The 27,720-nt window shown below is 42.0% G+C and overlaps 1 long non-coding RNA gene across 1 annotated transcript in view; it reads right to left on the bottom strand.

The window, feature by feature from the left end:
• The window catches only part of LOC141264349 (uncharacterized), a 160,684-nt gene that overhangs the window by 11,309 nt on the left and 121,655 nt on the right, over positions 1–27,720 (bottom strand). The window contains exon 2 of the long non-coding RNA XR_012319899.1: positions 22,034–22,146. This is a non-coding gene — a long non-coding RNA (uncharacterized lncRNA). The remainder of the gene's footprint in view (positions 1–22,033; positions 22,147–27,720) is intronic.

The following is a 27,720-nucleotide window of genomic DNA, read 5'->3' as shown; positions in this document are numbered from 1 at the left end:
AAAAACTTGAATCTTAATTGGATCATATTAAAATCCCAATAAGCATCCCAATGTGTCCTTATAGAAAAACACCAAAGCATTTCTGCTGCATATAGCACCTTTTATCAAGGTGACTACATGCACCAGAAAGGCATTGGTGTTTTTCTATATGGACACTTACAGATGCCTATTGGGATTTTAATATCATCCAATAAACTGTATGCACTCTTTCTTCTTTTACACATTAATACGTCCATATAAAAGAAATTTTCTTGTTTTGCCTTGGCTTGTAATTTAATCAATTGTTATATCAACTTCATTCATTCATTCATTCATTCATTCATTCAACAAAATTATACAAAGAAAATATACAGTGCTGCTCACCATTATTGGCACCCTTTCAATTTTTTCATAGACTGTACAATATCTTCAGAAATAAATGCAAATGTACCAAAGTTATATTCTCAGAATTTTTTAATTATTGTTCCAAAGTAATACAATAATAAAACATTGCTTTTCAACTTCCATGTTGCAGTTTCAAAGAAGAAACAGGAGAAACAGCATGTACACCATGTTGCAATTTCAAAGAGGAAACTGAATAAACAGCATGTGCAGCAATAAAGCCACCCCTAATTAATACTTGGTTGCTTACACTTTGGCATTGATGACAGCCTCCAAATGTTTCTTGAAGCCATCTATAAGTTTCTTGCACTTCTCAGCTGGAATTTTCTGCCACTCTTCCTTTGCCATTTGTTCAAGCTCTTGAATGTTTGCAGGGTTCTTTTTCCCAATGGCAGATTTCAGCTGACCCCAAAGATTTTCAATGGGATTGAGGTCAGACTCATTGCTGGCCATTTTAAAACAGTCCATTTTTTCTTTTTCAACCATTCCAACCATTCCTGTGTACTTTTGGATGTGTGCTTTGGGTCATTGTCTTGCTGGAGGACCCATGATCTTTGACTAAAACCAAGTTTTCTTACACTGCGTAAAACATTTTGCTCTAAAATCTCTTGATAATTCTCTGATTTCATGATTCCTGTGATACGATCAATGCCTCAAGTACCGGATGCAGCAAAGCATCCCCACAGAATTATGGATCCTCAACCATGCTTAACTGTTGGTAAGGTGTTCTTTTCCTTATAAGCTTCATTGTGCCGTCTGTAAACAAACTGTTGCTTTGCATTGCCAAAAAGCTATAATTTTGTTTCATCTGTCCACCGAACATTTTCCCAGAAGGATTGTGGTTTGTCTAGGTACTCTTTGGCAAAGATCATTAGTTTCTTGTTATGTCTTTTCTTCAGAAATGGTTTCTTCCTAGGCCTTCGCCCATAAAGTTCGGCTTGGTTTAGAGTGCGCCATATGGTACTTGTTAAAATCATGACCTCAGAGTGTTCCAGGTTGGGCATAAGGTCTTTGGATGTTTGATGTGGTGCTTTTTCCGCTGCGGAAATGCATTAAATCTGCATCGTGGGTAGTGTTGAGCCACCCCCGTAGTGTTCGAGTTCGGTTCGGTTCGTCGAACACCCGTGTGTTCGCCGAACTGTTCGTCGAACTGTTCGTCGAACACCTTCGAACACCGTTAAAACCAATGGCAGGCAAACAAAAACACATAGAAACACATAGAAAACACATTCAAAGGTGTCCAAAAGCTGACAAACTGCTCAGAAGACACAACTAACATATGGAAAAGTGACAAGTACATATAGTCATGCGAAAAGAAAAGAGGTGGAGGAGTAAAAGGAGGGGGAGACACAGATATAGGCATGTCATGCCCTTCTAAAATCCAAAAAGTGAGAAGCCGACACGTTCAGTCCGCTCCTGCCCGTGCCACCTCCGCGTCGCCGGGTTTGTGCCAGAGCCGCGGTGAACCCTGACGGCCAGCCCCCCTCTCCCAATACTGGTGCCTGTCCGCTGGTGGGTCGAGCGAGCCCCACTGTGGTGGAGGCAGCTCTAAGCTTTTTAATTTAAATCGTCTCTCTAATTTGAATGAATACACTTTAAATCCATTTACAAGGATCTATTGGAGGGCAAGTCTCATGCCAGCAGCCGCGTAATTCCAGCTCCAGTAGCGTCCACTAAAGCTGCTGCAGTTAAAAAGCTTTTATAAGGATCGAGCTCGGCTGTCCACCGCAAGGCATCCTACTGCCAGTCCCAGCCCCTATGCCTTGGGGTGCCTCCTGATGCTCTTCACTGAGTATCCCGTGGTCCCGAAGCATTTCCTTTGAAAAAATTAAGTGTCCAAACTACAGGTGGTGTAGCTTGCTTAACAGCCGGGATAATCCGCTGACTAGCAGACACTGCTACTAGGCACAAAGTATTTCCTGGGCTAGATGCAGTTAAAAATTTGTAATTAGATACTCTCGTTGGATGCTGAGAAAGCATTCCATAGAGTCTCCTGGCACGCCATATATGATTCTCTTAAAAAGCTTGGGGTAGGGGTCTAGGGGACCCTTTTATAGCCAAAATCACGGCCCTGTATCGCAATACGTCACCTAGGCTGAAGATAAATGCAACTGTAGCACCCTGAGGGCTCGGTTGCTACAGAGGTATTGCACCTCACCCAGAGGTGTGATATCTCACTCTCAGGTAAGGATGTAGTGTGGATCAGTACCTGACACCTGCATGCATTACACCACATTGCCGTGGGGCAGGGCGACCAATATGCCCCTGAGATGGGCACGACAGTCCCTGTCCCTGGCTGGAGTGGGGGGAGGGAACACTGAGGAAGGGGAACCCTGTAGTGCAGGAGCAGGGAGGAAGCAGTTCCTGGGTGCATTGAGAAGGGAGAATAAAAGGTGGGCACCATCTTAGTTCAGTGCAGAGAAGTCTGAGCAGAAGTGGCAGGGAGCAGGGGCTCTGCATGAGCTCTGCTCCGGAGGCGGGTCTAGTAACAGAGGCCCAGGCCTGGAAGAGGGAGAAGGAAGGAAGAGGAGCGGAGAAGGCTCCAGGAACGAGGAACGAAGGGATCCCAGGGGTGCGGACGGGCGAGTCGCCACCGCACGCCCGAATCCACCTGCGTGGAGCGGTCAGGCCAAAGGGGGAGACGGGTCCCCAAAACTAGTGGAGGCAGGAAACGACCCTCAGCTAGAAACAGGAGGCTGTGACATTTTATGTGGCGCAGCCCCTCGCTACACCCGCTAGGAGGGCACCACATAGGGTCAGGGAAACTGGCGCCAAGTTTACCAAGAGGAGGCCCGAGGCAGCCGGACAGAAGGGTTGGTAAGAAAGGCCAGACAAAGGACACACAAAGGGGGTCCTGTGAAGCTGCAGACGTGGTCTGGATAATAAGAACTGTGAGTAAAGGCCCTGGACTGCATCACTGACTCCGTGTCGTTACTGCTGCTGCCCTGCACCATCACCCCCATCCTCCGCATACACTGCCCTGAGGCTATACTCCTCCCGTGGGGAGTTATGCTACGCTCTGCTGCACCCACAACACCAGCCTCAGCGGTCTGCCCTGGAGCGGCGGTTCACTCTGACCGCAATCCACGGGTGGCATAGTCGGACATTTAAACATCAAAACCACATAAATAGTTCCGCCACTGGTTTGACCGCCCTGAGCCACGGAACCGGGTCGCCGCCACGGAGACTACAACCACCAGCATCCACCAAAAAGGGTCCGGCTCCGGGTGTCCCAAGGCCCAGGGGGCGCGTCAGAACATTTTCATCACCTTTCACAATCACCAATGGGACAAGGCAGGGATGTTCTCTGTCCCCTCTCTTATACATCCTAGTGACGGAGCACCTGCTCTCATCAATTCGCCATAACCCCAATATTAGGTGGATTGAGGTGGGAGGCACCGAGTACAAGTGCTCTCTATTTGCTGATGATGTCCTAGTATATATCACTCAATCACATATATCCATCCATGCTATAATGGCTGAAATAGATCACTTTGTTACATGGTCAAATTTTAAAATCAATGCAGCAAAGTCTGAGGCCCTCGATGTCTCCCTCCCCAAATCCATATAGGATTCCATCCAGTCCAACTTTCCCTTTGCCTGGCCCTCACAGGGTATCAAATACTTAGGAATTCCTATTCATAGAGACCTCTCCCATCTATGTTATCTTAATTTTGGGCCCTTTATTGAACAACTCCATACAGACCACGGTTGGCAAGTTAGAACTGTAAGATTCACTACGTGAACCACTGGTGTTTTGTGGAAAAGCACATGTACACTGTGTTCCAAATTATTATGCAAAAAGTGTTTAGGAGTGATAAGGAAAGAATTTGTTTGTTTGTCAGTTAAACTCATTGATGGTGATGTGTGTCAGGGCTCTTTATATCACTGTAAGCAATTGCAGACACCAGTGCTAATTAGTTTGTCAGGTGTGTCCAATGAAAGGCAAGACTACTTAAGAAGGCTCTCTCACATTATTCAGCAGCCTACATTTTCTGCCAAAATGGGAAAGAAAAAGGATGTGTCGGCTGCTGAGAAGCAACAAATTGTGGAGTGTTTAGGTCAAGGCATGACTACAATCAACATTGTGCGATGATCAGGATGAAGTGTCTTGGCAATCAAGAAGTATGTAGCTGATTCACAGTACACACGTGTGCGTGCTGATAAGGGCAAATTGAGGACTCTTTCCTACAGGCAATTACGTCAGGTTGAAAGAGCAGCGGCAAAAAAGCCTTGTCATAGCAGCAGACAAGTTTTTGAAGCTGCTTTTGCCTCCAACGTCCCCCGAACAACAAGATGCAGGGTCCTTCAGAGGTTTTCAGCTGTGCATACGCCATCCTGTCGACCTCCTCTATCCACTTCACACAAGCAGAAACGGCTCCAGTGGGCCAAACATTACATGAAGACTGATTTCAAAACTGTTTTGTTCACGGATGAGTGCCGTGCAGCGCTCAATGGTCCAGATGGATGGAGTGGAGGATGGTTGGTTGATGGACACCCCACGCAAACACGGCTACAGCGCCAACAAGGAGGAGGTGGAGTAATGTTTGGGCTGGAATCATGGGGAGAGAGATTGTCGGCCCCTTTAGGATCCCTGAAGGCGCTAAAGATGAACTCCATAATGTATGTGGATTTTCTCAAACAGCACTTCCTGCCATGGTTCAAGAAGAAGAACCGTGTATTTCACAGCAAGATCATTTTTCTGCATGATAATGCACCATCTCATGCTGCACATAAAACATCTGCATCTCTGGCTGATATGGGCATAAAAGGGGACAAACTTATGGTGTGACCCCCATGCTCCCCTGACCTCTACCCCATTCAGAACCTTTGGAGCATCATTAAAAGGAGTGTCTATGATGGCGGGAGGCAGTTCACATCTAAGCAACAGCTCTGGGAGGGTATTCTGTCCTCATGCAAAAGAATTGAAGCAGAAACCATCCAAAACCTGACAAATTCAATGGACGAGAGAGTTCAGAAGCTCCTTTCGAACAAGGGGTCCTATGTGAAAATGTAACATCACCTAGAATAAAGTTTTGAGTTGAAAACTGTTTGATTTCAGTTTCTAACAACCTGCTAATGCTTATAATTTCAAAAATGACCATTTTTTTGGTCTTTATTAAAATGAAAAGGTTGATCGAAAAGTTTGGGGGATCTAAGAGTGTGGCAACCCAGTAGTCATGATTACTTCGAATTCTGACAATATGAGGGTCATGCTGCAGGTAGTGCAGCAAGGAGGCACTTATGTGTCTTGCGCATCTCGGAGCCCCAAAATTATTTTCCGGGCTAGATGCAGCTAAAAATTATTTTTAATTTTAAATCTGGTGGAGCTTATTATAGATGGCCTAATAGGATCAGTGCTGCACACTGCTACAAAGCCCAAATTATTTTCCAGTCAACATACAGATAAACATGATTAGTAATTTGAAAGCTTAAAACGGTTGGTAGGGTGATTTTAAACAATCATCAAGCTTTTACTCTCCCCAGGATGACACAGGGGTAGAAAAGTCGTTTCGGATCCATGATTTGTTCATCTTTATGAACGTGAGTCTGTCTACATTATCAGTGGAGAGCCGCGTGCGCTTATCTGTCAGCACACCACCAGCAGCGCTGAACACACGTTCAGACAGAACGCTGGCTGCGGGGCATGACAAGATCTCCAAGGCGTAAGTGGCTAGCTCCGGCCATTTATCCAGATTGGAAGCCCAAAAAGAGCAAGGGTCCAGTGACACAGTCATGGCTTCAATGTTTACTTGGAGATACTCCTGTACCATCGTCTCTAGGCGTTGACTATGTGTCAGACTTCTTGTCTCCTGTGGCCTTGCAAAGGATGGGCTAAAAAAGTGGTGAAATGATTCCGCAAAATTGATGTTACCAGCAGATACTGTGGTTCTGTTACGGTTTGAGTGCTGAACACTTGACGGTCCCACGGTTGGCAAGTTGGAACTGTGAGATTCACTACGTGCACCACTGGTATTTTGTGGAAAAGCACATGTAAGATTCTGCAACAGTCTCTGCTGATACTCCTGCATGCGTGCATCCCTTTCTATGGCAGGAATAATTTCTGCAAATTTACTTTTGTACCGGGGATCTAACAGTGTGGCAACCCAGTAGTCAGGATTATTTCTAATTCTCACAATTCGAGGGTCATGTTGCAGGTAGTGCAGCAAGAAGGCACTCATGTGTGTTGCGCATCCAGGAGCACCAAGTCCCTGTTGTGTTGGTGGCGAGGTAACAATCATGCTTCCTTCCTCTGTCCTCTCCCCCCAACCTCGCACAACAGAAATGTGATCATGGTCTCCCTCATCTGATGAGTCTTCCATCAGTTCGTCCTCCACTTCTTCCTGGGCTCCTGCACCTTCCTCACTAGTTTGGCTGCTACCATGCGCCCTGGTAAAACCATCTCCCCCACCCTCACATGCCTGCTGCCTTGGTGCTGCCGACCGTCCGGACCTTGCAGATGTTAGCCCTTCCGCATACAACTCCTCCTCCTCTACTTCCTCCACCTCCTCTTGTGCCATCACCTGACTCCGAATTCTGTTTAACATGTGCTCCAGCATGTAAGTCACCGGAATAGTCATGCTGATAATGGCATCGTCAGCACTAAACATCTTCGTCGCCATTTCAAAACTGTGCAGAAGGGTGCATAGGTCCCTGATCTGAGACCACTCCTCCAGCGTGATTTGCCCCACCTCTGAATCTCATTGGCCCAGGCTATACATCAGAACGTATTGCACCAGGGCTTGTCGGTGCTGCCACAGTCGAGTGGAGACAACCATTCATGAAATTGGTTCTCCAGAGCTGACCACAACTCCTCAGCTGTGTGACTCACATTTCCCAGACATTTCAATGTAAAAACCGCCTGATGACGTTGAGCCCTACTGCCAGCATAGTAAGGAGGTGTGCAGGATCCCTTCTGCGCAGTTAGAAAGCTTGTGGCATGACCAGACAGGCTTTGGGTGCAGGTGGAAGACCGAGAGGAGGTTGAGGAGGCAGAAGCAGTGGAGGAACTTTGACATAAAGAGGATTGACGCACAACTCGTGGGGACGGCAAGACTTGGACAGCAGCCCCTTGTCCTGCTGTCACCATAGTTACCCAGTGCCCAGTCAGCGACATGTAACGCCCCTGTCCATGCCTACTTGTCCAAGTGTCTGTGGTGAAATGCACCCTGTCACACACAGAGTTTCTCAAAGAAGCGGTGATGTTGTGTGCGACATGCTGGTGGAGCGCAGGCACACCTTTCTTTGAGAAGTAGTGCCGACTGGGCATCTGGTACTGGGGCACTGCGACGGACATAAGGTCTCGAAAATCCTCTGTGTCCACCAGGCGGAAAGGCAGCATTTCTGTAGCCAAGAGCTTGCAGATGGTGAAATTCAACCTCTTAGCTTTCTCATGGCTAGGAGGAAATGGTCTTTTACTTGTCCACATCTGAGGGACTGAGGGCTGGCTATTGTGCTTAGACGGGGTTGATAAGGGTGTCCCCGGCAAACTGCCGGTCTGTGAGGAAGATGCAGGCGGACATGTTAGGTTGCCTTGATCCAAAGGTGGTGCTATCGATGTCGGACAGCGCTCAACACCAGCTGCTGTTACCACCTCCAAAGAAAATGATGACCTGCCAATCACGCTGGCTGTTGCGGGTAAAGAGGTGGCAGGTCTGCGCCCCAAAACAGGTGTGACTGCTGTCCCCCCAGTCACAGAGGATGAAGAGGCCGCGGATGCACAAGATATGGCAGACGGTGGTTGGCTCGGCCGGCTAGGCCGCATTGTAGCACACTGAGCTTCCCACTGCAACTTATGCTTCATGTCCATGTGCCGGTTCATGCATGAAGTACTCAAACTATGTATTTTTTGGCCTCTACTTAGCTTTTGCTGACAAATGTTACAGATAACACGAGTTGGGTCATCTTTATCGATCTGAAAAAATGCCCAGGCTATGCAAGGCTTAGCACCCATGCGACCTGAAGAGCCACCACGACTTGTGGTGAGAGGCAGAGTTGTGTTTGAGGATGCAGTTGTTGACGTGCTTCCAGTACTACGTCTCTGTCCAGGAAGGCGCAACCTGACCTCGTCGTCACTAGCATCTTCCTCCACCTCCTCTGCTGACCTCATCTCTTGGCTGACTGTGGGTTGACAGTAAGTGGGATCTCCAACCTCATCATCATCACCCTGTGTGTTATCACACCCGTCGTCCTCAGAGCCAACCTGTTCCTGCCCTGACAAAAAACTAAAGTTGTCGCTCCAATCAGGTATTTGAGTCTTATCATCGTCTTCCTCATTGTCTCCACCAACAGGAGTTACAGTTTGGGAATGAGGGTCTACATTATGGTCAGAACCTTCTGCGTCTGGTCCTGGATCCGACTCATAAAGATTCTGGGCATCAGTGCAGATCATTTCCTCGTCTGGATTCACAGAAGCGCTGGAGTCGACCTCTGATTCCCAGGCTATAGTATGAGTAAACAGCTCTGCAGACTCAACCATCTGTTCTACCTCATACTCAGACGGGCAGCTGGAGATTTGGGAGCTGTGAGGAAGCAAGTGCGATTTGGGTGACACCTTTGAGGACTGGAGTATTTGTGATGTTGAAGTTGATGTGGAGGAGAGCCCACTTAAAGGAGCACTTGATATCCGTTGAAGCACCTGCTGTTTTTGTGCCTCATCTGGAATTTGTAGCGATTGGCGTGGCCGTAAGAAAGGGATCTTATCACATTGTCCGCTAAAAGAAGTAGACATTTTAGTTTGGCTGGAAGATGGTCTTTCTTCTGCAGATGTTACTGTTGCTTTAACACCTACCCCACGGACACAACCTTTTTTCCCCTTCCCAACACGCCTATTCCCCTTTCCACCAGCAGCAGGCCTTTTTCCACTCATTTTGGTGGTTAACTAATTCACAACTCTGGAGTTGTTTGCACAAAAAAACAATGGATGGTAACCGAGCAGAGCTGAGTGGCCAAACTGTGGTATTAGGCCAAAACTATTGGCTGGGTTAGATGCAGAAAAAAATATATTCAGTTTGCAACCTGATGGAGGTCAGTATAGATGGACTAATAGAGAATGTCCGACACACTGCTACAAGGCCAAATATTTTTTCAGAGGTAGATGCAGAAAAAAATTATATTCAGTTTGCAACCTGATGGAGGTCTGTATAGATGGATTAATAGAACAAGACCCACACACAGCTAGAAGCCCAATATTTTTTCAGAGGTAGATGCAGAAAAAATTATATTCAGTTTGCAACCTGATGGAGGTTAGTATAGATGGACTAATACAACAAGTCCCACACACAGCTAGAAGCCCAAATATTTTTTTCAGAGGTACTGTAGATGCAGATAAAAATTATTTTTAATTTGCAACCTGATGGAGGTCAGTATAGATGGACTAATAGAGAAAGTCCGACACACTGCTAGAAGGCCAAATATTTTTTCAGAGCTAGATGCAGAAAAAAATTATATTCAGTTTGCAACCTGATGGAGGTCTGTATAGATGGATTAATAGAACAAGACCCACACACAGCTAGAAGCCCAATATTTTTTCAGAGGTAGATGCAGAAAAAATTATATTCAGTTTGCAACCTGATGGAGGTTAGTATAGATGGACTAATACAACAAGTCCCACACACAGCTAGAAGCCCAAATATTTTTTTCAGAGGTACTGTAGATGCAGATAAAAATTATTTTTAATTTGCAACCTGATGGAGGTCAGTATAGATGGACTAATAGAGAAAGTCCGACACACTGCTAGAAGGCCAAATATTTTTTCAGAGCTAGATGCAGAAAAAAATTATATTCAGTTTGCAACCTGATGGAGGTCAGTATAGATGGATTAATAGAACAAGACCCACACACAGCTAGAAGCCGAATATTTTTTCAGAGGTAGATGCAGAAAAAAATATATTCAGTTTGCAACCTGATGGAGGTCAGTATAGATGGACTAATACAACAAGTCCCACACACAGCTAGAAGCCCAAATATTTTTTCAGAGGTACTGTGGATGCAGATAAAAATTATTTTTAATTTGCAACCTGATGGAGGTCAGTATAGATGGACTAATACAACAAGTCCCACACACAGCTAGAAGCCCAAATATTTTTTCAGAGGTACTGTAGATGCAGATACAAATTATTTTTAATTTGCAACCTGATGGAGGTCAGTATAGATGGACTAATACAACAAGTCCCACACACAGCTAGAAGCCCAAATATTTTTTCAGAGGTACTGTAGATGCAGATACAAATTATTTTTAATTTGCAACCTGATGGAGGTCAGTATAGATGGACTAATACAACAAGTCCCACACACAGCTAGAAGCCCAAATATTTTTTCAGAGGTAGATGCAGAAAAAAATATATTCAGTTTGCAACCTGATGGAGGTCAGTATAGATGGACTAATACAACAAGTCCCACACACAGCTAGAAGCCCAAATATTTTTTCAGAGGTACTGTAGATGCAGATAAAAATTATTTTTAATTTGCAACCTGATGGAGGTCAGTATAGATGGACTAATACAACAAGTCCCACACACAGCTAGAAGCCCAAATATTTTTTCAGAGGTACTGTAGATGCAGATACAAATTATTTTAAATTTGCAACCTGATGGAGGTCAGTATAGATGGACTAATACAACAAGTCCCACACACAGCTAGAAGCCCAAATATTTTTTCAGAGGTACTGTAGATGCAGATACAAATTATTTTTAATTTGCAACCTGATGGAGGTCAGTATAGATGGACTAATACAACAAGTCCCACACACAGCTAGAAGCCCAAATATTTTTTCAGAGGTAGATGCAGAAAAAAATATATTCAGTTTGCAACCTGATGGAGGTCAGTATAGATGGACTAATACAACAAGTCCCACACACAGCTAGAAGCCCAAATATTTTTTCAGAGGTACTGTAGATGCAGATAAAAATTATTTTTAATTTGCAACCTGATGGAGGTCAGTATAGATGGACTAATACAACAAGTCCCACACACAGCTAGAAGCCCAAATATTTTTTCAGAGGTACTGTAGATGCAGGTACAAATTATTTTTAATTTGCAACCTGATGGAGGTCAGTATAGATGGACTAATAGAGAAAGTCCGACACACTGCTAGAAGGCCAAATATTTTTTCAGAGCTAGATGCAGAAAAAAATTATATTCAGTTTGCAACCTGATGGAGGTCAGTATAGATGGATTAATAGAACAAGACCCACACACAGCTAGAAGTCCAAATATTTTTTCAGAGGTAGATGCAGAAAAAAATATATTCAGTGTGCAACCTGATGGAGGTCAGTATAGATGGATTAATAGAACAAGACCCACACATAGCTAGAAGCCCAAATATTTTTTCAGAGGTAGATGCAGAAAAAAATATATTCAGTGTGCAACCGGATGGAGGTCAGTATAGATGGACTAATACAACAAGTCCCACACACTGCTAGAAGCCCAAATATTTTTTCAGAGGTACTGTAGATGCAGATAAAAATTAGTTTTAATTTGCAACCTGATGGAGGTCAGTATAGATGCACTAATAGAATGATGCTATGCCCAAAAGATTTTACTTCACTAGGTGCAGTAAAAAAATTGGTATTCTATACACAGGTGGTATATCTTGCAGCACAGATAGGCTACTCCACTGACTAACACACTCTGCAATAGGCCAAAAAGGATTAGCTCTGCTAGATTCAGCCAAATGCTGTGAAAAAAACTTGCACAGCACTGGCACAGACCTGCCTGGCAAAAACTGATAGGAACTGATGTAACCTAGTCCTGAAAAGGACTCCAATTACAATTAGTCTTTACTCCCACAACCTATCTATTTAAGAGCACAGACCTCCCTGATAAAAGTCGTAGGAAATGCTGTAACCTAGTCCTTAAAAGGACTGCAATCACAACTATTCCCTACTCCCAAGCTATCTGTATATTTGTGCGAAAATTGGCTTGAAATTAACAAGGTATAGCACACACAGCAACAGCGTGCCGTCTAACACGCAGCTGCAGCAGTGAGAAAATGGTGGCGACGGGGAAAATGGCTTGGTCTTATAGGGCAAGGACATGTGACATACACTGCCAATGACACATGCCCTTGCTTGTGTGAAAAAAAGCACTTCGCTCCGTGTGTGCGCTGCTGATAGGCTGACAGATTGCACCTCACCACTGCAAATGCGGGAAAGAGAAAAAAAAATGGAGATCTTCATTGTTCCTGCAGAGATCCATCCCCTGCCCCTCCCCCCACCCCGCTGTACACTCAAACTGCGTATTAACATTAATTTTCATCATTACTGAGAAAAAATCCAGTTATGATTTTGGTGCACGAACAGTTATCGAACATAACCTCGAACAGCCGAATTTTTATCAAATTGTTCGTGTTCGCCGAACGGCTCGAACACCGCCCAAAGCAGCTCGAATTTGAGATTGGCGAACAGTTCGAGTAGAACAACGCTCATCTCTACTCACGAGCGAGAATTTCCATGCCTGCTGCTTAATGGAAATGACGTATGAAGTTGTCTCATTTTGAGAACTTTTTCAGAACGAAACTCCATAGGATTTGATAGATGTCATGGGACATTACACTCTTGGATTACCGTCAGAACTTCCTGGATTTATTTTGTATTAATAAATTGATAAAAGCATTTTTGAGGTCAGACACTGATGTAGGATGAGAGGGCCTCGTTCACAATGTCTGTTCTAAATCATCTTATAGTGAACCTGTCACCATTTTTTTTCATATGCGAACAAATATAATCACATTCATCAGTGCCTGTGCTGCATTCCACAAAGTTGTATATTATCCCCTGACTCCTCCTGTATACTCCCAAAAAACCCTTTGAATTGTTCCTGTACTTTATGTAAATCCAGACTGTCCAGTCGGATAGGCGTCATTGCTGCAGCGTATGTCACTCCTCTTCGCTGGTAATCACCATCATCAGGCTTTGATTGACGTGTTATCCACAGAGTGGAATTAAATCTTGTGCCTGCGCAGGGACATCACCGGTTGGTATGGGCACACTTTGCTCTGTCCTACTAAGGACAGAGATAAAACATAACTGTGCATGCGTTTATAGCTCAGAATGGTTGAAAAAATGTTGGATAATAGGGTAGTTATAGCTAGTAAGGGAGAACAGTATAACAGTTAAAGCCAAAATGGGCAGACAGAATGTCAGTTATAGTAAATTAAGAAGCATAGTGTGGTTTTTATAACTAATAAGGGCTGTATAGAGGTAATAGTTACATATATACATAGTTACATAGTTTATAAGGCCGAAAAAAGACAAGCGTCCATCGAGTTCAGCCTATTTCTTGTGCACTGCAGGTATTCCGCAGCGTTGATCCAGGGGAAGGCAAAAAAAAACCCATGCGGTATAGGCCAATTTACATCATTGAGGAAAAATTCACTTCCCGACTCCAATCTGGCAGTCAGATTAAATCCCTGGATTAATTAACTATCACTAAGCATAAGATGTAATTTTATTGTTCTCAAGAAAGGCGTCCAGGCCTCTCTTGAACTCATTAAGTGAGTTGGACATCACCACTTCCTCTCCCAGAGAGTTCCAGAGTCTCACGGCTCTGACCGTAAAGAATCCCCTTCTATGCTGGTGCAGAAACCTCATTTCCTCCAGGCGCATAGTGTGCCCCCTCGTCTTTGTCACCATCCTTGGTATAAACAGGTAATGGGAGAGATCTCTGTACTGCCCCCTGATGTATTTATACATGTTTATGAGGTCTCCCCTAAGCCTTCTCTTTTCCAAAGTAAATAGGCCTAATTTTGACAACCTCTCTGGGTATTCTAGTCCCTCCATTCCCTTTATTACCTTAGTCGCCCTCCTTTGTACCCTCTCTAGCTCCAATATGTCTTTCCTGAGCACCGGAGCCCAGAAGTGTGCACAATAGCTAATAAGAATGGTCAGTATGATGGGTATTGTTAATAGGAGTGAACAGGGTATCAGTAGTAGTTCAGAAGGGTGGACAGTGTGGCAGTTATAGAGCGAACAGTTTTGAGCTTATACCTTTCACGTAACAATGTGGTGTTTATAGTTCAAAAGGGTGAAAAGAATGACGGTTCAGACAGGTGAACAGTGTGGTGGTTATAGTTCAGAAGGGGGATGGTGTGGAGGCAATATTTTATAGGAGCGGACAGTGTGGAGCAATGTACCATAAGGGTGACAGTGTGGGGGATATATTTTGTGCAAAGAGTACAATGAAAGGCAATTATTTATTCAGGGGCACATTGTTGGACAAATATTTTTATTCAGGGACTTTATAAGGATTTATTTTTAAGGCAACTGTGTCAAGATGTACTGCAGAAGGCTGGAGAAGACAGAAGTCTGCAGAGATTAATTGTGGATGTGAAAGGTCATCATGGTGTCTAGACCAGATAGAGACAACAGGAATGAGATTACAGTCAATCAGAAAAGATGTCACCTATTACAGTTATATGAAAAAGTTTGGGCACTCCTATTAATCATAAGCTTAATGTTTTATAAAAATTGGTGTTTTTGCAACAGCTATTTCAGTTTGATATATGTAATAACTCTTGGACACAGTAATGTTTCTGCCTTGAAATGAAGTTTATTGTACTAACAGAAAATGTGCAATCTGCATTCAAACAAAATTTGACACCTCACCAGAAAAGTGACAATTTGGGCACCTCACCAGAAAAGTGACATTAATATTTAGTATATCCTCCTTTTGCAAAAATAACAGCCTCTAGTTGCTTCCTGTAGCTTTTAATGATTTCCTGGATCCTGGATGAAGGTATTTTTGACCATTCCTCTTTACAAAACAATTCAAGTTCAGTTAAGTTTGATGGTCGCCGAGCATGGACAGCCCTCTTCAAATGATCCCACTGATGTTCAATGATATTCAGGTCTGGGGACTGGGATGGCCATTCCAGAACATTGTAATTGTTCCTCTGCATGAATGCCTGAGTAGATTTGGAGCGGTGTTTTGGATCATTGTCTTGCTGAAAGATCCATCCCCTGCGCAACTTCAACTATGTCACTGATTCTTGAATATTATTGTCAAGAATCTGCTGATACTGAGTGGAATCCATGCGTCCCTCAACTTTAACAAGATTCCCGGTGCTGGCATTGGCCACACAGCCCCAAAGCATGATGGAACCTCCACCACATTTTACTGTGGGTAGCAAGTGTTTTTCTTGGAATGCTGTGTTTTTTTGCCGCCATGCATAACGCCTTGTTGTATGACCAAACAACTCAATCTTGGTTTCATCAGTCCACAGGACCTTCTTCCAAAAAGAAATTGGCTTCTCCAAATGTGCTTTTGCATACCTCAGCCGACTCTGCTTGTGGCGTGCTTGCAGAAACGGCTTCTTTCGCATCACTCTCCCATACAGCTTCTCCTTGTGCAAAGTGCGTTGTATAGTTGACCGATGCACAGTGACACCATCTGCAGCAAGTTGATGCTGAAGCTCTCTGGAGGTGGTCTTAGGATTGTCCTTCACTGATCTCACCATTCTTCTTCTCTGCCTTTCTGATGTTTTTCTTGGCCTGCCACTTCTGGCCTTAACAAGAATTGTCCCTGTGTTCTTCCATTTCCTTACTATGATCCTCACAGTGGAAACTGACAGGTTAAATCTCTGAGACAGCTTTTTGTATCCTTCCCCTGAACAACTATGTTGAATAATCTTTGTTTTCAGATCATTTGACAGTTGTTTTGAGGAGCCCATGATGCCACTCTTCAGAGGAGATTCAAACAGGAGAACAACTTGCAAGTGGCCACTTTAAGTAGCTTTTCTCATGATTGCATACACCTAGCTATGAAGTTCAAAGCTCAATGAGGTTGCAAAACCAAAAAAAGTGCTTTAGTAAGTCAGTGAAAAGTAGGTAGGAGTATTTAAAACAAGAAAATGATAACGGTGCCCATACTTATGCACCTGTCAAATTTTGTTTGAATGCAGATTGCACATTTTCTGTTAGTACAATAAACTTCATTTCAAGGCAGAAACATTACTGTGTCCAACAGTTATTACATATATCAAACTGAAATAGCTGTTGCAAAAACACCAATTTTTATAAAACATTAAGCTTAAGATTAATAGGGGTGCCCAAACTTTTTCATATAACTGTAGATACCTGAGTGTAAATGTTTATTTGTTATACAGACTGCGTCCCATCAATACTTAATATTATAGAGAATTTCAGGACCATTAGTATGCGCAAAAGTCATGGAGATGACTCCAAGGAATACATACAGTATATCTCTTATCAAGGATGAAGTCAACAGAACTCCAAAATTCATAAAAACTGAAAATATATTTATTATTTATTATAAATTAATGAGGGTATTATTCCAAAAAAGGTCTTTGATGGCCTAATTGCCTATTGTCTGGTGGTACCTACTTTCTTCCTATTGCCTAAGGGTATGTTCACACATCATGTTTTTTTCAGCGGCTTTTGAAGCGCTCTTTTATGCAAATTTTCATCTGCGTTTTGCAGTACCTGCAAAGTCTATGATATTCCAGAAATCTCATCACACATCATGGTTTTTTTTTTGTTCAGGATTTTGTGCTTTGCATGTTTTTTTGCAAAATACAGCATGTCACTTCTTACAGTGCTTTTTCACCCATTGGAAGTAATGGGTGGTGATAAAAACGCTGAAAAAACGCACCAAAAACGAAGGTGTCAAGTTTTCAGCGTTTTTTCAGTGTTTTTTGTGTATAAACCTGAATGAGATTTTTTTTTCACTGAACTTTATGTACATGCATAACAGAGACAAAAGGACAGTGAAAAAAAACTGTAAAAACTCATCAAAAACGCACCAAAAAAAACCCCAAAAAGCAAGAAAACAGTAACAAAAATCCTGAACAACCTCCAGGCAAGAGATCAAGTTTTGCTGCAGAAAAAAAAAACATGATGTGTGAACATAGCCTTAGGTGCACAAGGACCTCAATGACTCTCCAGGACATCCAATTGTCTCTGACATGGGAAGGCTATGTGACACTGTCTGTAAGTTCATCGAACTTTTGAATATTGGTCTGAATTTTGTACCAAGTAATACATTTAATTTTTTCACAGCCATGAAGGATTTATATCTTTTCTCATACAAAGTGATCCTGAACAAACTTCACGCTAAGTCAAATTGTGACCTTGGCTTTAACAGTAGAGAAGAAGAAGCACTATCTGCACTAGATGGACTCTTGAGAGAACAGACTTTTAACTCTACAGGTGGGTTCCCGAAATCAATACTGCCCAGATCAACCATGCTTCCTCCTTTATCCCTCTGTCCTCAGTTAGAGATATTCATTAGAATGGTTTGTGATAATTTCAGGAGGATCTCCAACACCATGAAAATGACAATCTCACCCAGGCACAGAGTAAAGCGTTGTGTGAGTTACAAGCATTAAAAGATGTGGTAATAAAACTGGCGGACAAGGGAGAGAATGGGGTGATCTGGCCAGCTTTTATACAACCGAGGAATAAAGACACATATAACCCGCTCTCTCACAATCCGCTCAATTGTTTTTCAGAGGAATTACGTAAGATTTTCGAAAAAGCTGTTGATGAGGGTATTATTCCAGAAAAGGTCTTTGAGATGGGAAGATACAGGAAATCGTTCATGCCGACAGCTATAGGAATGTACAACTCCCTAAGTGTGAAATTCTCCAAGTGACTGGTGTATTATTATATAAGCGTTCTAATTATATACTGTATCGTACTGATCCGTCATGAATAGGGAATGTATGAGATAATACTTGCAAAACTCTACTGTTATGTTGTAATTCATGTCTATGTTCTGCTGATGTGATACTGTAATTTCCCTTGGGATCAATAAAGTGTATCGTATCGTATTATATACAGTATAAGTTAAAGGGGTCTTCCGAGCCAGATCAAAATTTCTGCAAACACTGTAGCATTTCAAAACACAACTGTCAGTAATATACTCACTGTAAGAATTCAGCTCTGCTTGCTAGTTCTAGTGAGCATCACATGTCCACTCATATGCAATTTTCACACTTTCGGTCCCATGCCAACTACCTTCTTTTTCTGCTTCTCTTAATGAAGCAGTAGCTGTAGTTTTTTACCGAACGTTGAATCAGTAAAAAAAGCAGGTTGGCAGGTGACTGTAAATATGCAAATAACATATGAAAGGTCAAGTGACAACTACTGAAAACGCTTAATCTGTGTATAGAATGGGGTGCCAAATTGAATTTTTTCCCCAATTGCAGTAAAACCTAGTTTTGGCTCTGCTATGAGAAATGGTAGGAGATGGGAGACATGGTACATAATAATAATAATGATAATAATAATAATATTTTTTCATTTTTATAGCGCCAACATATTACGCAGCACTTTGCAAATATGTTTCCAGGCATTAGGAAGATGCAGCGGTCTCCCTGCTCTTCTCAGTGCTGACAAGCTCTGTGATTCTTCATAGAACTGGTGTGTGGGCTGTAATACCAGAGCCTAGACAAAACCATATCAGCACTTGAAGAGGGGAGATGTACCTAGTCCTTTATTTTGGCATTTGTAGAAAACTTTGTAGGAGTTTCCTTCCTTGTACAACCCAATAGTGTTAAGTCTATGGAGCTACTCTTAGTGGGGATAGCAGTAGTGAATCTGCTGGAGTTGTGAAGTGGGACATTGCTTCACTGTGTATACATTTTTAGACATATTGTTTTTTAAAGGGAACCTGTCACGTCATTTGTATAAGTTAAACTGTCCCCAGGTCACAATTAGTGATGCAATGTGCATCACTAACATGCTTATTCCATGATAATCAGTGCTATAGTCATTTGCCAAAAGCATTTTATATAGTTATAACTTACTTGCTCGTTCAGTTATAGGGGTGTTCTTTACTGTATTTAGTCATGGTGGTCACCGCCCACTCAACTTTAATTCTAATTCCACACTTGCACAATTTGCTTTATTAGCCAGCTTGCTCAGTGTGTTTGTGACATTACCTGCGCTTGCGCAATGCGTAAGTTTAATCCACGTTTGTGCATTGTTCCTGTGGTTCCCGCGAGTGTCTCGTTGCCGCCGTGATGAGCGGCACCCCTTGCGCGTGCGCCGTGACGCGTGGCTCCCCGATGCATGCATAGTGAAGCTGTGCTTAATTCACAGCTTCACTACGGGGATCCGCGTATCATGGTGCACGCGTGGGGGAGCCACGTGTCATGGCGCAATGGCGGGGACCCCAAGAACAATGCGCAAGCGCGGATTAAATTTACACATTGCGCAAGTGCAGGTAATGTCACAAACACACTGAGATAGCTGGCAAATACAGCAAATTGGAAGCATGGAATTAGAATTCAAATTGAGTGTGCGGTGACAGTTTAAATTATACAAATAACATGACAGGTTCCCTTTAAACTAAATAAAGTTTGATTTTTTTAATGTGGCTCCTAACGCTGATGTGCTTTATCCTCTCTGCCTAAAAGACTCTGCAAGACTTTCTTTTTTCCCTAGAGTAAAGGCTTTAATTTCCAGGAGTCCTATACAGCTGTAATTTAAGTGAGGAGGGATTGTGGTTCACTTAATGCAGAGTTTAGAGCACTTCATTGTTAGAGACTACCTTCAAATCACTTGTGAAAGCAGTGCGCTCCACCATTATAAAACTGTACACTACGATATTTTTTTGCTTCTTCTAACTTTTTTTTTAATTCCATAAATTTTTTTGAACAATTCAATTAAAACTTAAAAAAGATAACAATTCAATAAACATGAAAAAATATTGCACATCTATTGACAAAATAGACTATTAAATTGTTTATCTGTGATAAGTCCTGTTTTTTATGGCAAACAACATAATTGAAGTTTTATCGTTTTTTTGCAATATGAATAAAATGATTTTTTTGAAGTGCTCTCAAATGTATTGTCACAGAAAAACATTGTTACAATGAGTATAACATTTGCATGATAAATATGGTCTTATTTTAGAAGGTCAAGGGTCTGTGCCACCACACAGATTAATCGATTTTATCCACTGAGATATTTAACATATTACCAAAAAAAGATGTTCAGCTATTAAGAGAGTTTTTGATGTTGTCCTGTATAAGGTTAACTTTGGTTAGTGAAATAATTCTCAGTAACTTAATATCATTAAACTGTTCATACTAGAATGGTCTATCCTTTCTTTGAAGGATTTACCTTAATGATATCATTTCAAAAGAGTCTGGTTTAGATCAAACTAGGTTAAAGATCAAGGCTGTCAGAAAATGATGTCATTAGATTCCATTACTAATAAAATCAGGGGTCATTCTGAGTACAAACGTAGACCAAAATAATGTTTTTATTGACATTTTCAGTTTAATCTGAATATATGTACAGTTCTTTTCAAAAGTATTCAAAGGATCTATTTTTTATGTAACCATTAGATTTTAGACTTTCTTAATAATGATCAACAAATGAAAGACTATTGCCAAAGTTAACAAAAATTTCTACAAAAGGATCTACATTTTTTTTGCATTCATTCAACTTACTAGACACAAAATAACTGAATGTATAAATGATGACACCTCAACTTATTCAAGGTGTTTCATTGGATTTCAATATAAATATACTCATATATTTAAGGTAATGTAAATATAAATATCCATTGAGGAATGGATAAATAGAAATACCCAAATATGTTTTGATTTATTTAATTACCAATCCACTGAATATATTGGCTGTTCTGTGAGCAATAATGTGGCTAATGCCCACTAGATTTAACAATACTGCTCCTCTTTATCAGCTATCACAATCACAGTGCAGATTATTTAAAGGGAATGTATCACTTTATTTTTTATTTTGGCTACTTAGATATTAAGCTTTGGTTTTCACGCTAAAAAGGAATGCAAAGCTCAAATAGGCTCTTATCCAAGTTAGGCACTCTGTGTGACTGCAAACTTGTGATATGCATACTCCAGGGCAGAACTCGTCTATTGGGCGAGGCCTTGCTGAATAGTGGGCATTATCTCGGTCGATACACTTAAATTGAGCGAGTCCGCGCCCACTAGACAAGTTTTGGCTGAGAATATGCATATTGCAGACAGACAGACAGATGCCTTGCAGCACATAGTGAATGCGCTTGGAGGATTCACAACTCTTCAGTCGCACAATGACTCCAGACATTTCACTCTAGATTGGACAACCCCTTTAATTTGCTAACAGAGTTGATCACATGGAAAATAAAAAAAAGCTACATCATCTGAAACAACGGATACTGGAAGCCTTTGCTAGCATTTCTTCTGTGGTGTTGCTATCACTGTGTCAAGAGTGGGAGAAGAGGGTTGCATTGACAATCCAACACAAAGGGCAGCACTTTGAACACATTTTATAAGTGGTCATAAACTTGTAAAAAATTAATGAAAGAATAAAGTTATGTTAAAACCAAGCACACCATTGTTTTTCTTATGAAATTGTCAATAAGTTTGATGTGTCACATGACCCTCTTCCATTGAAAAAAAATAACGTTGGATCCAAAATGGCCGACTTCAAAATGGCCGCCAAGGTCACCACCCATCTGGAAAAGTTTTCCTCCTCCCTCATACTAATGTGGCACAAACAGGAAGCTGATATCACCAACCATTCCTATTTAATTTAGGTGTATCCATATAAATGGCCCACCATGTATATGTGTGTGTATGTATGTATGTATGTTTATATATACATATATAAATATAATGTTTTACTCCTCCACATATATATATATATATTATTTTACTAACCTTTCCCCAGCCCTCAATTGTCGCTCCCTCCTGGCTAATCTTGTCTTCAGGTGTCCTGGCATCCCCTTCAATATGGACTTCTATTTCAGTATCACCATCCATTCAGGTGTTATCTAGGCATTGCAACATAATAACACTGTGAAGTGAAGCATGTCATTACAATGTATTTTGCCTACATGTAGCCTCATAACATAACAAGAGTCTTGTTGCTAATAATTTACCTTCCAGCAGAGTAATTCAATAAAACTAAAGTTTTCCATCAAATTCTATACAATTCCAACTGAAAGAATATTGTGCCATGCTTCTTTGAGGCCTAAAGCTATATTTTCTATATGCCTTTCTGAGTGGATCAACTTGTACCCTACTAGTTTGTTAACAAGTGTCCGATAAAAAATAAAGATCCTGGTAATTAAATTTTTTTTTGCTCTCTGGCTTTTATCTTACAGCTTACACAGCCAACATATGCCAAAAACAGCAGCAAATGGAACTGAGCTCTGCTCGTAGCTGTTAACCTATTAGATGCAGTAGTCAATTTCTTAAAATTCAGAAATATAAAACAATTTAAGTCGTTTGATAAATGCCATAGCGCAAAAAAAAAAAAAAATGCCAGGATTGCTATTGCTTGGTTGCGAAAAATGCAAGAAAAAGTGATCAGAAGTGAACATTGAAGTTACCCAAAATGGGATCACTAAAAACTGCAGTTTGCCCATCAAGAATCAAACTCTCATACAGCTCAATCGATGAAAGAAAAAAATATGAGCCTCAAAAAATAGCGACACAAATAAAAAAATGTTTTTTACAAATTTCAGAATTAAATAATAATAGAAAATAATAAAACAACTGGACAAGTTTTCTGTAAATATACCTACTTGTAGATTCATGATGTCGGGTTGTTTTTACCATACAATAAATGTTCTAAAAAAAATCCAAAAAAACTGTCAGAATTGGATTTTATTTCCATTTTTTTGCAGTACATTGTATAGTAAAATGAATGGTGTCATCCAAAACTGATTCATCCTACAAAAAACAAACTAGGTGGATAAAAAATTAAAAATAGTTATGGCTCTTGGAAGAAGAAGAGAAAAAAAACTAAAATTGACTATGTCGAGAAGGGGTTAAAGTACCTTCTATATTTGTGTTTTTCCATTTTATTGATGGACTGTTGTCTTTTTATAAATGATTTTATTTTCTAAATCTTTCTTTACTTATCACTAATTTCTTCACTAAATCCCTCTGTTCTAGCACTGCCGTGTTCTTAATTGATATTTTATATAGCTTGTTATCATTTGCAAAATTTCTTTATCTGCACACTCTATAAGATCATTAGATGGAGTCAGTCAGCCGACTGTCACGGATTTACCATGACAGAGAGGGGACCGAAGATTGCAGCATCTGATTTCATGTACTCCTGCACTGATCAGAAGCACTTCTCCTTCATATTAAACAGTGCAGATTTCTATTAACAGTGCAGGGGTTAATCTGTTCAGCTTGAAGTCTCTGAAGCTTCCCAGCTTGAATGATCTCAGCTATTCAGTATTGGCCACTCCCCTCTCCTATATATACTCGCCTCTGACAATCTGGATTGCCAGTGTTAGTCTTGTGCTGCCTGGTGAGGAGTGGAGGAGTTGGTTGGTGGTAGAGACATTTGGAATGTTGATCTGTGACTCTTGCTTGGTATAAAGTGAAGAGGCTAAAAGATTATGAGCGCAAATAGGGCTTTACCTGATTACAAACAGTGCAAATAAATTAAAATCTTGCACTCACCTTAGTAAGTTGCACCCTGCAACTATATGTAAGCATGTACCACCTGCTGCATAGCCGTGGATCCATCGGTCAAGAGTTGATGCAATATGGAGTAAAAACGTTTTTTACAAAAGCTGCTGGCTGACCTTGTGGAAAAGACACATCAAATCCAAAGGAATTTCAATAAAGGATTTTTTTACTTTTTATTTCTTGTCTGCCAGATGGATCATTGAATATGCTCATGAATTATAATCACTAGCAGCGAGTGCCACACATCAGTTAGTGGCATCTCCCTTAGAAGACTATTTGAGACTCAAACAGAGGCACTTAAACTGGAGTATCATTAACAATTTTAGAGTATTATCATAGTATATAATTAATGGACTGACCTTAACCAAAGGGTCAGAAAAGAATGTCACGATATCTCAACCATATTAAAAAAAACATTAGAGCGCAACATTTATAATCTTACTAAAATAAATAATTATCTTACATTGAGGGCCTGCTTATATGTAGATTACTCATAATAAAACAGCTTTTTGCTGTTATTTAAACATAAAACAGAGATCAGGAAAGAGACCCGATTATTTAGTTTAGTAAGATTATAAATGTTGCGCTCTAATGTGTTTTTTTTTTCTTCAATAATATGGTTGAGATATCGAGACCTTCTTTTCGGACCCTTTGTTTCAGGTCGGTCCGTTCCTTATGTACTATAATAATACTCTAAAATCGTTAATGATACTCCAGTTTAAGTGCCTCTGTTTGAGCATCAAATAGTCTTTTAAGGGACATGCCATTAACTGATATGTGGCTCTCGCTGCTAGTGTTTATGATTCATGAGCATATTCAATGATCCCTCTGGCAGGTTCAAATCCATTGAATGGTAGCTCTTTTTGCAAACTTTTCTATAATTAATTGTTTTTTATTTTACTCCGTTTTCTACCCTTTAGAAGGTAATTGTATGATCATATGAAGGTAATGGTATGATCATATGAAGGTAATGGTATGATCATATTAACCCCTTCAGGACCCAGCCTATTTTGACCCTAAAGACCTTGGCATTTTTGTCAATTCTGACCAGTGTCACTTTACAAAGTAAAAACTCTGGAACACTTCAACGGATCCTAGCAATTCTGAGATTGTTTTTTCGTGACATATTGGGCTTCATGTTAGCATTAAATTTAGGTCGATAATATTTGCGTTTAATTGTGAAAAGATCAAAAATATGGGAAAACTTTTGAAAATTTCGCAATTTTCAAATTTTGAATTTTTATTCTGCTAAACCAGAGAGTGATATGTGACACAAAATAGTTAATAAATAACATTTCCCACATGTCTACTTTACATCAGCACAATTTTGAAAAAAAAAAAAAAAATTGGGTTGGAAGTTTGAAGGGTTCAAAGTTCATCAGCAATTTATCTTTTTTCCAGCAAAATTTACAAAACCATTTTTTTTAGTGACCACATCACATTTGAAGTCCCTTTGAGGGGTGTACATGACAGAAAACACCCAAAAGTGACACCATTCCAAAAACTGCACCCCTCAAGCTACTCAAAACTACACTCAAGAAGATTATTAACCCTTCAGGTGCATCACAGGAACTAAAGCAACATGGAAGAAAAAAATGAACATTTTAATTTTTCTAACAAAAACTTTATTTTAGCCTAAATTTTTTAATTTTCACATGGGTAACAGGATAAAATTCATCCTAAAATTTGTTGGTCAATTTCTCCTGAGTACACTGATACCTCATATGTGGTCATAAACCACTGTTTGGGCGCATGGCAGGGCTCAGAAGGGAAGGAGCGCCATTTTACTTTTTGAATGGAAAAAAAAAGTACTTTTTTGTTTTCGCAGATCAATTTGTGAAGCACCTGGGGGTTCCAAGTGCACACATGGATCTAGATAGGTGCCTTGGGGGGTCTAGTTTCCAAAATGGGGTCACTTGTGGGGGAGCTCCACTGTTTAGGCACATTAGGGGCTCTCCAAACGCAACATGGTGTCCACTAACAATTTGAGCCGATTTTCCATTCAATTTGTTAGCGGACACCATGTTGCGTTTGGAGAGCCCCTGATGTGCCTAAACAGTGGAGCTCCCCCACAAGTGACCCCATTCTGGAAACTAGACCCCCCAAGGCACCTATCTAGATGCATAGTGAGCACTTGGAACCCCCCAGGTGCTTCACAAATTGATTAATAAAACTGAAAAAGTGGAAAAAAAAAACACTTTTTTATTTTTACGGATTAATTTGTGAAGGACCTGGGGGTTCCAAGTGCTCACTATGCATCTAGATAGGTGCCTTGGGGGGTCTAGTTTCCAAAATGGGGTCACTTGTGGGGGAGCTCCAATGTTTGGGCACACAGGGGCTCTCCAAACGCAACATGGTGTCCGCTAACAAATTGTCGGCTCAAATTGTTAGAAGACACCATGTTGCGTTTGGAGAGCCCCTGTGTGCCCAAACATTGGAGCTCCCCCACAAGTGACCCCATTTTGGAAACCAGACCCCCCAAGGCACCTATCTAGATGCATAGTGAGCACTTGGAACCCCCCAGGTCCTTCACAAATAAATCCGCAAAAATAAAAAAGTGTTTTTTTTTCCACTTTTTCATTTTTATGAATCAATTTGTGAAGCACCTGGGGGTTCCAAGTGCTCACTATGCATCTACATAGGTGCGTTGGGGGATCTAGTTTCCAAAATGGGGTCACTTGTTGGGGAGCTCCAATGTTTGGGCACACAGGGACTCTCCAAACGCAACATGGTTCCAATTTGTTAGCCGACACCATTGTGTAGTGTATGTCAGGTTGGTGTGCGGTGTGGTATATTGTAGTGTATACACCACACACACAACCTCACATACACTACAACACACACACCAACCTGACATAGCCTCCTCAGCTGAGTATGCCCTAGACTTGGATGAGTGGGACGGGCGTGACATTTTGTGTGCTGTGTGCGTGTGTAAAAAAAAAAAAAAAAAAATGGAAACTTTATTATAGTGTGAGTGTACGTGTGTGTGTGTGTGCTTGATGTAACCTTCTTCAGTCACGTGTGGGGGCTGTCAGGCGTAGGGGGCACATGGGGGGGTGGTCAGGCGTAGGAGGGGGCTGAGGAGATGGAGGAGCCAGCAGCAGCAGCAAGGGGGGTGATCACTGGGGCAGGAGCCGGCAGCAGCAAGGGGGGTGATCACTGGGGCAGGAGCCGGCAGCAGCAAGGGGGGTAGGAGGCCGGCAGCATCAGGGGGGTGATTACTGGGGCAGAAAGGGGAGCAGGAGCCAGCAGCAGCAGGGGGGTGATCACTGGGTTTGCAGGGGGGGGGATGATCACTGGGATGGCGGGGTGCACACTGGGGATGGGGGGGTGAACACTGGGGACGGGGGGGTGAACATTGGGGACAGGGGGGTTAACACTGGGGACAGGGGGTTGAACACTGGGGACAGGGGGGGTGAACACTGGGGGGAGGGGGTGATTATTTGGAGGTGATATCACTGGGACTGGGGGATGGTGGGTTTGATCACAGGAGCAGGGCATTTACACTGAGCCTGCTGCTGCCTGTGATCACAGTCCACCGGCTGTCAGAAGGAGAGCAGCAGCCAGTGGATGAAGATGTGGGAGAGAGAGCAGAGGGAGCGGAGGTCGGGGTGCAGGTATGAAAGTGGAGGGGGGGTCGGGGGGGAGTGGGGGCAATACTACCTGATGCGGATCAGCGGCGGCAGCAGACGATCCGCGGCGGCGGCAGACGCGATCCACCAGGTCAGCAGCAGAGGGTCCACGGGGGGCAGCAGCAGAGGGTCCACAGGGGGCAGCAGCAGAGGGTCCACAACGGCAGCACACGATCCTTGGACGGGTAGGAGCTGGGCAGTTGCGGCCATCATTAAAAACTCCCTCCACATCTGATTAGGGCTAGAATCCATGTGACGCTAGCCCCCCAATCAGATCTGGGG

This window comes from Phyllobates terribilis, unplaced genomic scaffold (genome assembly GCF_046119375.1).
Source record: "Phyllobates terribilis strain yellow unplaced genomic scaffold, ASM4611937v1 Scaffold_4__5_contigs__length_816908805, whole genome shotgun sequence".
Taxonomy (NCBI): Eukaryota; Metazoa; Chordata; class Amphibia; order Anura; family Dendrobatidae; genus Phyllobates; species Phyllobates terribilis.
The sequence above is the reverse complement of the archived record's forward strand: the minus strand, read 5'-3'. Positions and strand labels throughout refer to the sequence as shown.